The sequence below is a fragment of the Arvicanthis niloticus genome, chromosome 2, assembly GCF_011762505.2.
Source record: "Arvicanthis niloticus isolate mArvNil1 chromosome 2, mArvNil1.pat.X, whole genome shotgun sequence".
Lineage (NCBI taxonomy): Eukaryota > Metazoa > Chordata > Mammalia > Rodentia > Muridae > Arvicanthis > Arvicanthis niloticus.
The window spans coordinates 27,021,149-27,033,817 of NC_047659.1; positions in this window are offsets into that span (position 1 = coordinate 27,021,149).

A 12,669-nucleotide genomic window follows, 5' to 3' on the forward strand; every position below is an offset into this window, starting at 1 on the left:
CTCTCTCTGGCTTCTGGTACTTCCTTGGTTTGTGACAGCGTAACTCCCAGTCTTTATCTGATGTTTTCCCTATGGGCATGTCTGTACCCAAATGTACCCTTCTTAAGAGGACACCAGCCGGATGGATGAGACCCACCCTTCTCCAGAATGAGCTCATCCTACCTAATTATATCTGTGATGAATCTGTTTTCCAAATAAGGTCAAATTCTGAAACTTAAGGCTTGAAGTGAGCATTTGCACTTGGGTGGAGTATGTGAGTGTGACCATGACAATTGGATTCAGGGCAAGTAACAGTGAGGAAGTCAAACAACACGGGGAGGTGTGGGGACACAGGTCACAGGGAGGTGTGGGGACACAGGTCACGCCATCTCTCTTAGGTTCCCTTCTTGCTTTCAGCAACCTCATACAGCTTACTGTTCTTGCAGAAGACTCAGGTCTGGTGTTCTAGTACCCACAGAGTGGCTTGCAACCCTCTGTAACTCCAGTTCTAGAAAATCCTCTTCTGGTCACACAGGCAAAATACCCATAGACATTTATAAAAATAGAAAGTCCAAGAACAAACAAAACAACAAAAACAAATATTGAATAAATTATGAAATGCCAACTGGTAGATTCAGCCTATGACAGAAGAACAGACTGAAGTATGCATGTGTGAAGTCTTGGTTTGTGTCATGATGTTTTCTTTCCCAGTTTGAGCTGCAGTGTACAAAGGTGACTACATCTGGCCTGGGCTGTAAACAGATGAAGCCACAGGTGGCTTTGTGGCGGCCTCTCTTGTTTATTGGCTTTTTTGAGATCCCAGATAGACATAATAGAAGATCAAAGGCCTCTGTAATTACTTCCCCCCAGCAATTCTTGCAAATGCCTGCAGAGTTATTTGTCAGCTGTTTCTGGGACTGTGTCTAATTTCACTTTACATATAGACTTAGATGTTGCCTCCAAATTGCCTTGAGCGCTTCTCTGTCTTTAAGTTGATGATTTTATGTAACACCATCATTGCTGGGGCTGCTTCAGAAGCTTAGCTCGGAGAGCTCTTGGTGCATTATTTTATACTGTATTCACAACTTTATATAAATCTTTTATTGAGGTGTAGCATGCTTACTGAAAACCCACAAGAACACGGTTCACTGAACAGAACATTTAGAAAGGTATTTCTATTGAGAGATAGATTCTTACCAATGATCTCTCTGTCATGCCCCTTCATGGTTACTATTCCTCTCTACTATAAAATTTTATGTGCATATATATATCACATATATACACATACATATATATGATACATATACACATACACATATACATATATACACACACATATATGTACACACATATATATATGAGACAGGGCCTCTGTAGCTCTGACTAACCTGGTATGCACATTTTAAAAGATATATTTGTGTGACTGTGCACATGTGGGTGTCTGTGTATGTGAGTTTGCACATGTGTCTGTGTGTATGGAATGTGAACATGTGTATAAATTCGTGTGTGTGTGTGTGTATGTGTGTGTGCTACTGGTCTGAAGCTCACCTATAGGCTAGATTGCCTAGTCAGTGAGTCCCACGGATCCTATCTCTGTTTCCCATCACTAGGATTACAAGTGAGCCATATCCCTGGCATTTGAATGTGAGTGGTGCACACACATACATGTAGACAAAACACCCATTTGTAAAAAAAAAAAAAAAAAAAAAAAATCTAAAAGCCCAAACAAACCACTGTTACTAAGCAACAGTAAACAAAGGTGCTGGGGATCACACTCAGGCCCTTGTGCTTACAAAGCAAGCACTTTGCCAATTGGACCATCATCCCAACTCCCATATTAAGAAAAAAAAAGTTTACAATTATCAGTTTTTCCCCAGTGCTAAGGATCGGAACCAGAGCTTTGGCCAAGTTAGAAGAGCAGAGCACCCTGGAGCCCTGTGATGTACTGTTAGTACCTGGCTTCTTTCTATCAGTTGGCATGTGACGTTTCATCCATGTTGTTGCCTACAGTGAGAGTTCATTTTTTTCTAAGTTTTGTATAATATTCCAGGAAGCCTTTCTATTTTAGTAATAACAAATACTGTTTTTCTGCATTGTTCTGGTGTACTGGAGACACATTCTGAATATCTCACCTCGCCCTTTTTTCCTCACAAACAAACAAACAAACAAACACTCATATCATTTATTTGCTGTTTTCTAAGATGTAATGTTTGAAGGTCTCCCAAGGATCTTTACTTTGTGCCTATGGGATGTTTGGAACTTATATTTTTCTTCCTAAAAAGTGTTGGCAGTGATGTTGAAGGAAACACCTAGTTGGGTCTTTGGAATTTTTTAACAGTGATGTGAGAAGAAAGATGTGAACAGTGGTAACCAGGCCACTTAGAAAGGCCCTGGGAGCCAGGACAGGATGAGGTCATCCGTCTTTGCTGTTCTGGCTTAGATTGCTGTGTAGACTGAACCTGTGTTAGGAAGCAAGCTGTGATTTTGACTGAGGTACATTCTTTCTCATGATAAATGACCGTGAATGCTGAGACTTGCAGCAACTTGGATGGAGGTGGGGGTGGCATTAATGATTTTAGGAGACATGCTCCTCCTTCCCCTAATTCCTGCCTTTAAATGCAAAGATGACTTAGCCTTCTGAATCAGAATTCTACTTACTATTTTTTGCCTTTTATGAGTGCTTCATTCACTTCTTGATAGTAGTATTTAACGATGGTGGTTAATGATGGTGACGGTGACTAATCCCACACAGGAGTCCACCAATCAGGATGCTTTATAAGAGACTTGGTGCCTGGCGAATAGTAAGACCTCAAGGACTGTGGTGCTCACTGTGGTTGAAATTATTATCACTAGTTTGTCCCAGTGGAGGGCCCAGGTTTGGCAGGTTTCTGTTATGTGGTTAATGATCACACTGTGGTGAGGCAGGCGGAAAGGCTGTGAGCCGAATCTAGCTGAAAGCAGCTATAATTCAAGTGTCCCTTTCTACCCCGTTGCCCTCAGGAAATAAGGAATTCAGGGTGTGGAACGGTCTTCTCCCTGAATGCCTGTTTGCACTGCTGTGCCTTTGGAGAGAGACTGAGTGCTGGAACATGAAGTCAGATGACAAAGCCAATGTCCCCACTAGGTTCCTGGGCTGGAGTGTAGGGGTGCTGAGCAGAGTGCCCTTTCTGGGAATAGAAGGCACAGTAGGGTAATATGTAGAACAGTTACTGCAGAAGAGTGGTCCACGTGTTTTCAGCTTGGATGCTGCTGAACAGAAACACTGTTTTTGCCCCTCCCTTTCTCATTTCATTTAGAGCATTCTGCCCCTAAATGCTTCAGAAAGCACCTCAAGAACAGGGACTTTTTTTTTTTTTTTTAGATCACCTTTATACAGTATCATCCCTAAGAGAATTAACAGTGATCTTGTTTTTAAATCATCTACTATCTAGCATATTTCCAATCTCTACTGTTTATTTAAAAAAAATAAAACCCTTTTAGGTTTAAGTTTTCCTCTGGTGCTTTCTGTAGGGCTGTGTTTGGGAGAAAAATATTGCTTAAATTTGGTTTTATCATGGAATATCTTATTTTCTCCATCAGTGGTGACTGAATGTTTTGCTGGGTATAGTACTCTGGGCTGACATCTGTGATCTCTTAGAGTCCTTAGGTCATCTGTCCAGGGCCATATGGCTTTTAACATCTCCATTGAGAAATTAGATCTGCTTTTATGTGCTACTAGGTCTTTTTCCCTTACAGTTTCTAATATATTTTCTGTGCTCTGTACATTTAGTGTCTTGATTATTACATGCTTGGGGACTTCCTTTTTTGGTCCAATCCATTTGGTGTTCTGTATGCTTCTTGTATCTTGACAGGAACCTCCTTTATTAGGTTAGAGAAATTTTCTTCTATGATTGTGTTGAAATGTTGAAAGTTTTTTTCTGTCCCTTTGACTGGGTTTCTCCTTCTTTCTCTATTCCTGTTATTCTTAGATTTGGTCTTTTTCAAAGTGTTCCAGATTTCTTGGATATTTCATGCCAGGATTTTTTAGATTTAACTTTTTTTTATTTGACTGAGATATCCATTTCTTTTATTGTGTTTTCAATGCCTGAGATTTTTCTTCTCCACCTCTTGTATTCTGTTGGTCAGTTTCTACATTTTTCATTTCCAGATTTTCCTCAGTTTGGGTTTTCTTTATTGCTTCTCTTTCTACTTTCAGGTCTTGAACTGTTTTATTCATTTCCTTTCACAATTTGTTTGTATTCCTGTAGATCCCTATGTTGCAATTCTCAAGGTCTGCTGTGGTAGGCTTTCTGGTCTCTAACGAAGACATATTGTCCTGGCTGTTACTGGTTTTTTGTTGTTGTTGTTGTTGTTTTTCCCACTGGCATTTAGGTATCTGGGTTTGGGAAGATTGTAATTCTAGGTGCTGATATCTGGTCTTGTCTTTGTTGGATGGGTGTTTTGCTCCAAGATTTCTGTTGCTCTGTCTGGTTCTTAGGTGAGTGTGGTGGCTGTGGTGTATTGCCTGGTGGAAAATTCTTCTGGGATCCTCCTAGGTGTGGCCACTGGGGTTTTCAGGTAGAATGTGTTTCTAGGTATTGAGAGCTGACACCTAGGAATGAGGTTGGGCTGAGGGAGGGGTAAGTGTGTCCAGGAAGGATAAATTAGGGTATGCCACCAGAATTTGCTTAGTTCCATAGGAACGGGGCCAGTGAGTGAAGAGAGGCTGCAACAAGTGGTCCACTCCAGAGCTAGGGTGAGACAGGGGGATGAGACGTGGAGGAATAGGAGGAAAGATGAAAATCTGTAGTTAGCTTAGCTGCTTTGCTGGCCAGAGTGGCCTTTAGGTCCCCAGGGAATCTAGGGGAAGAAATTCTCTTAACTACGTACAAAAATGCACACTTTAAATGAATGTTACAGGCTTCATGTTGGGACCATGGGCATTGGTTCCAGTGGTTAGCAGTTCCAGTGTGAAGTCATTGACAACTTCGGGAATTTTGGAAATGGTGATTAACTGTGTTAGAGTTGAGACAATAGGACAAAAGAAGTTCTTAAAGTTCTTCTCATTGAAAAAAAAGTCGTTTTATGGGAGACATCATTTATTATATCATCTAAGAACACTGCTTCCGGAAGAAGGACTGGACTACCAAATATTTCCTGGGCATCTTTTGAGAAGCTATTCAAATTCTTGAAGACTCAGTTTTCTTTTCTTGAAAACAGGGATGCTCCCTGACAGAGTGAGGGCTGGAGGATAAATGTGTGCACATAAAGTGTATAGTATTGAGCTGGTGTCTTAGAGGTGCATTTGTTTACATATCCCAAATTGTGTGGATGTTGTTTCTAAACCAAGAGCCATTTGGCGTGTAGTATAGCAAACAAAGCGAAGAGAACATGCCAGGCAATTAGTTCTCCTTCTGTTCTGTAGAGATCTAGTATAAGCTCGGCATGGGGCGGGCTAATAGGTTCTCTTTCAAATTGGAAAAGGCTGGTTGGCAGGCTGTGTTGAAGTTGGTGAGGTTGCATCTGGGTACAGTGAGAAGATCTGGGATAAATTGTCTGTACAGGTTCTGGAGGGATGATGGGAATACACATAGCAAGCATTTCCCCACCCTCCCTCTAACTCATAGCTAAGTTCTTTGATCTAGTAATGCTTTCTTCCATATTTTCCTCTTATTATGTTTGATGTCAACCCATGATCTTGAAAATAAAAGAGTTCACGCTAGTGTTAATAGTTTTCCTGAGTGAGTCTTGCAATCTCTGTATTTATGAAAGAACATGAAGCGGAGGCGTTCACTTCAAATAAATAAAGGAAATAGGTTTCAGATAGCGAGCTTCTTTCTCATCTGTTAGCAACTTTCTGGGTTTTTGTTTTTTTGTTTTGGTTGTTGTTGATTAATTTTAATTGTTGTGCAGTTTTGCTGGTTCCAAACCTGTCAAGTTTCAAAAACTATTTACTGAAAGGTATTTAATAGTTCAGTGAGAAACATTATTCAAAGTTTATTAAAAAGCAAAATCACTTATATTATAATTTGAATCTCAAAGATCCCTGAAATGCCTACATGTTAAGAAAAAATTAGTTACCAGCTTGTGTCACCATTGGGAAGTGGTGGAACCTTAGGAGGTGGCAGGACCAGGGGGAGAAGATCAGGTCACTGGGGAATTCCCTTAAGGGGGTCACTGGGGACCCAGACCCAGCAAAAGTCTTCTACTTTTGCTTCTTACCATGAGACAAATACCAGACTCCTGTTGATGTACCATGCTTCCACAGGCCTAAAGCGACAAAGGCTAAAGCCTTTGAAATGGTGAGCCAAAATAATCCTGCACTTGTTTGTCTCAGGTGTTTTATCCCAGCAATGGACAGCTCACTAACAGGCTGAGCTGTGCAGGGACCACGTGTGAAGGCTTGGGACACAGTCAGTGCACTAAAACATCTCTGTTCTTCAGAGCTGGGATGGAGCCATTGGCCACTTGTGCTTGTATCTTTATTCTCTTTTTCACTCAAAATTCACTTATGAGTGTGTGATAGGAATGGAGACAACCTATTTGGAAAGTTTAAAATCTACGGCTCTGCACAGAATTGTCTGTATGAGGTCAGGAAGTTGGGTGGTTCCTTCTGTGTATAGTTCCATTGTTCTGGTGTGGAGAGAATGTTGTGTCACCACCAGGTGAGGAATTAATGGCAAAAGTAGGTGATGTCCTTTAAAAGACAGTATAGGTCAGAAATATGTGAGTCGCTCTCTGAAATTCGTAGACCAAGTCCACACCATTAACACACAATTATATTGTATTTTGGCATGTGAATTTATTTTTCAAGATATATTAATTTAGTTATAGTTTCCAACTGGCCAGAGAGGGCTCTATAATAACTTAAAATGATGAATGAATTGGTTTGCACTGGAATAATGCATTTCTTCATCTTTCATTTCTATTTTAGATTTTTCTTCTTTTGGTTTAAAATATGAACATAGTCATAGAAAACCATTAAAAGGGGAAACCATCTTTGTTAATTTTGTTTCTATTTCTATTCTGTTCTGTAGAGGAACAGAGTCAGTAGGATGAATATCTGTGTCTGTATCTCTATATTTGTCTATCTCGGTAATAAATTTTCTATATGAAAAATTTATTAAATCAGCTTGTGTTAAAACACTAACAGTTCTGAGCAGCTGAGAGCCTAACAGTGGCTGTCTCACATTGTGGAGGCCCACACGAAACACTGAAGTTGCTTTGTTCACAGGACTGTGTTCCTCAGCAGTCCCAATGTGGCACAGAAAATCGTGGAGAACGATGGTTCTCAGTTGGTGATAGAAACCGGGAAAGACCGGTTCTGCTATCAGTGAAGGAATCAGCAGCAGGCATTTATGTCGGCTCTATAGCCAATGAGAAGGCCACAGAAGGGGATGGGGCAAAGCTGCTGCCAAAGGAGAATACTGTGCTGCCACCACCCTTTCACCTGGGCTGTTACCAGAAGGCACCGCCAACACTCAGGTGTGTCTCCCCACATCAGTTAAGGCAATCAGGACATTTCTTAGATACGGCTCCCAACTCGGGATTTTAATTTGTAGCAGTGCACCCACACATTTTCAGAGTATTTTGAATGGACCAGAGAATTCAAGCAGTGGTAACTTATAGTCACCATTGGCTTTCCCATGCTCAGTCACGGATGCTTTCAGATGCTGGAATTTTATACACTAAAGTGAAATAAAGGAGTTCTACATTCTTGATGTTGTATGTCTACTAAGGTGGAAGTGGGGTTACCTTTTAGGGGACTCTTGACTTGAGCTTTGCTATAGAATAAAACCTTATACGTATTTTCCTGTGAATTACTTTGTTTATTCTATGTTGAGTCTGTTGGAATTTAGAATCTAAGTTAAGGACCTAAATGAGATGAAGGACTTAACCTTTGTCTTTTAAAAATACATACATATGTTAATACACATATTAAATATGTATGTAATATATAATATATTAAATATTTAACACCATGATTATATGTACACAATAAGTATGTTTACATATCTAGAGATTATATACAATATTTAAAAGGTTATAATACATATTTGAAAATGATGATATATTAACATCATGTAGGATGTATATTCATATATATAAAGGTTACAGATTTGGACATTATTCTGGTCTATTGGAATTTGGATCTTGCTTCTGATATGTTCTCATCATTTACCCCTGGCTTCAGTACTTTAATATTTGTAATCATTCCAACTATGTTGTCTTCACTGTGAGCTGTGCCTTAAGTTTTCCTGGGGCCTGTATTCATCATAAATGGCACCCTTTGTTTTTCAAAAATACACATGCACAAATGTATGGGAACATATTGAGTGGAGTTGTGTTCTTCTTGTCATCAATTCATTTATGCTGCTTTCCATTATCCCATTCATAAATCAATGGACATTTATGATGCAGTGTGCCACTTTTGCAAATTAAACGTACTGGCAATGAATAAGATTCAGAGGAGAAAGGGGTACGTGAGGACTGAGACTGACAAATGCGAGCCCGTTTCTAGGGCTACTGCTTTGGAAATGACTGCTTTAGGATAGAGTTTTGCTGACAAGACAAGATTAGTTGTGGTTCCAGGAGAATCTGAGATGCTGCAGACAGTTTATTCGAGCTGTGGTATCCAGGTTAGGTGAAGTGGGGGGAGGGAGAGGGAGAGGGAGAGGGAGCCAAGACCAGCAAAGCTGGAAGGAAGAACTCAGCAAGCAGGGAACTGGGGAACTTCTGTATGACTGAGTCTGGCGTGTGGACGGGAATGGAAATCTGAGATGAAGGAGAAAGCCTTGAGATTTAGGAAATAGAACAACTGAAGTGTTACAGTGCTTGTTAATTAGGTAGACTTTCTATATGAATGTGATGGGTGTCTAAGGTGATGACAGGGGGTTCTCTGGAGAGATAGCTCAGAGATTAAGAGGCTGTTCTTCCAGAGGATCTGTGTTTAACTCCTAGCACTAACTTGGTGGTTCACACTGGTCTGTCTCTCTAGTTCTAAGGGTTCCAACATCCTCTTCCAGCCTTTAAGGGCAGCAGGCATCCATATGGCACACAAACATATGTGAAGGCAAAATGTCCATGAGCATAAATTGAAAATGATAACAGGCTTTAAGATGGTCCAGAGAGTAAATGGAAGCATCTGGACTCGAGCTTGAGTGTCTGAGGCAGATATCGTGTGCTGACTGCCTGTGTGGGGTTTTCCTTAGCAACACACAGATGATTTTACGTCAGTATGTGGCCCTTCAGCGTATGCCATTTCACAAGCTCCCTGTATCTTACATGTAGTCTCTTGAGTTCTAGCCAGTAGAGTGTCAGTAGATTTGATAGGTCCAATTGACCTTCCTTCTCAAAGAGCAAGACCCCATCATCTTATCCTCTTAAGCCATTGCTACCTTTGGGGTTCTGCCAAGTGTAGATAAACTAGTCCTCCATATCTCAGGATGGGAGGAAGAAATCATCTCTATCAGGAGAAGATGGAGGATCTTCAAGAGAGAGCCAGATCTCAACTGAAGTCTAAAGTTAGAAACAGCACTCTGGGAAGCCTATGGATATTTAAGCACTGCTACCTAGAGTAAGATTACCAGAGGCAGAGTTTTAAAAAAAAAAAAAAGTGTTAGGAAGGCAGAGGATAGAGATAGGTGCTGGAAAAAACAAAACAAAACAACAGTAAAAGGGGAAATAGGGTCCTTGGGACACACAGATATGGGTTTTTGTTTTGATGGAGAACAAAGAAGTGCAGGATATGCGTGCATGGTGTACAAGTTGGCCACAAAGGGTCTCGATTACTGCAGATTAAACTTGGACTTCTCCACACATGTAGAAGTAAAGTCTGTGGGTGCTAAAGCTTAGACTGTGGTTTATAGGGACCTCTGATAAAATGTCAGATGTTTTACCATCTTCCCATTAAGACTGAAAACACTATTCAACAAGGAAGAGAGTGTGGCTATTGTTCATTGTTCTAGGTGTGCATGGTGCTTTCCAATGATCTGCAGGCTCTCCCTAAGAGCTCACTGGCCATCTCTTTAGAATTCAAACTCAGGACTTTCCCCTGAGATTTGGCGTTTTGAGCCATGCATGGTTGGTTGTTTATTTTCTGGATGGGGCTGGGCCTCTCTCTCTCTCTCTCTCTCTCTCTCTCTCTCTCTCTCTCTCTCTCTCTCTCTCTCTCTCTCTCTCTCTCTGTCTCTCCATTTTACATTCTATTCTACTACCACGCTTACTTCCATACTCAGAGCTGTCACAAGAACTTGCAATTTTCTGTTTTTAAAAAAATTTTTCTCTAATATTTTCTGCATGTACTATGAACCTACACTTTGATTTACCTTTTCATCAAGAGATGAAAAATTGTGAATAAATTGCTGGTTTTTTAATTCACAATGGTCACTTTCAATTATTTTTATATACTTTACCCCTTGTGCTAGTCCACTAATGTTTCTGTTTCTTCATCTGTGATCTTATCAATCACTCTGACACTCCTTTACGACAACTTTATTTTTCTAATTATAATGATGAAAGAGTTTTATTTCTGATGAATACTACTTTTTGATATTATGGAGTTGGTATAAAGTCTAAGGGCACTAATGGATAAAATAAACATGTATAATGCATGAGAAAATTTTGTCCAGGAAATAAGAAAATAATTATCTCTTTAATGTTTGGTACTGATTTAATTATTTTTGGTCCCTGTGTGAGAATGAATAGGCATAATAAATGGTATATGAAGGAACATGTTTTTTTTTCAATGTGTTTTATATCAATGTGTAGCTTTATCAAAGGAACGGTTGACAATGGAATTTTAGTTCCCAAAGGAAAAATTGATTAAAACCTTGTAACTTCTAGAAAACTAGGGACTTGCTTTGTGAAAACATTTTTTTTTTCTCATAAAGATCCTAATTAGATTTGCTAAACCAAATATCCAAAGGCTTGTTTGAAAAATGCCCTGGCAGCCCCCGCCTCCCACACATCCCTCAGACCCTTGCGATTATAAGCAACTCACTGCCCTGTGGTTAACCACTTGGGGATTGGATTCGGGACATAAAATAATTCTGCATTTTCCATGAGGCTGCCCATCTTGAGGATCTTCTTTGTAAAGGAGAAAAAAAACTGAAATAGACCTTATTCTATACTATTTTAAACCAAACATTTATGAAATCACAAGTTCTAATGAGGAAATATATAACCATAAATCTCATTTGCATTCTCCACCTTCCTTCCTTTCTTCCTTTCCTTCTTCCTTTCCTTCTTCCTTCCTTCCTTCCTTCCTTTCTTTCTTTCTTTTTTTCTTTCTTTCTTTTCTTCTTTTTAAAAAAAAGATTTATGTATTCATATATATGAGTACACTGTCATTGTCTTCAGACACTCCAGAAGAAGGCATTGGATCCCATAACAGATGGTTGTGAGCCACCATGTGGTTGCTGGGAATTGAACTCAGGACCTCTGGAAGAACATGTTTAAGATGGCTTGCTCTTAAACACCAAGCCATCTCTCCAGCCCTTCCACCTTCATTTCTAATCTTTGTCAACAGCTTAACTTGTTCCTTGGTTGTGTGAGCGATCTTTAAGTCCTATTGTATTGTATTTACTTGGCATTGTTTCTGCAATGTTCAAAGGCTTGCTAAGCCGGATGAGGCTCTTTCTTATCAAGGGGAATTTCCAAGTTGCTCTCAAGAAGATAAGAAAGCTTTGTCACATCACTCTTGTAACTTGGATGTTTTTTTAATGTTTAAGAATTTTAAGAATGCTATGGCATGGAAATAGCAGTCCAATATAGAACTGTGTTCTAGATAAATATGACAGAAGCCATTTGATTTCCAATGAAGAATATTGTACATGTTTAACTTTTAAAAACATATGTGCGGGCAGACATGCGTGCTTGCCTGTGTGCTCACGTGAGTGCCACAGTGTTGTCGTACATAGGTAGGTCTGACGGTAACTTGTGGAGGGTGATGCTCTTTTCCTATCACTTGGATTCTAGGGACTGAACTAAGATCATTAGGCATTGTGCCATCTGTGTACGCTTATCCTCTGAGCCATCTGGCTTGCCTGTAACTTTTCTCTTCTTCCAAGCTTGGTGAAACACAGTCATGCTTAGTGCTTTGTACGCGAATGGTTTGAAAAATAATTTTTTTTCTCTTCGTAGGCCAATTATTGCCATTTGCTCTTGAAAGGATTGGAGAGGGGAAAGTAATGACTGCAGAGTCCTGAGCGAGAAATGTCATTAGTGAAGCAGAGAGAATGTGTCACCTCGAGGCGTGAGACTGACTGGAGGGTTAGACAGAAGGACAGAGGGACACACTTTTCTAACAGGTAGAGACAAAGATAGAAGTGACAGGGGTGTGGGGAGAGACATTCAGAGATGGAGAGACAGAAGAGAGGCAGAGGGGGCACAGAAGGAGCCGGAAGCCAAAGCTAGCAGTAGAACAGGCGGTGGAGCCACTGGGGCAGAAATGGGAAGCAGTGAGGGACAGGGTCTGAGGAGGTTGTTCCTGTGCTGTGGACTGGTGACAACCACCCACACTCCCTCCTTGTGAGTGACATGGAACAAGAGTAAGATTATCACCTGCTGCTTAGCAAGTGGAAAGTTGCTGGAGAGAAAAGCAGCAGATTTACTCCGTGGGTTAAACAGCTTTCATTTCCAAGTCCAGGCTTTGAGCATGGGTCCTGGGTTGCATTAGTCACAGCTTAATATTAATATGGAGATGCTGTT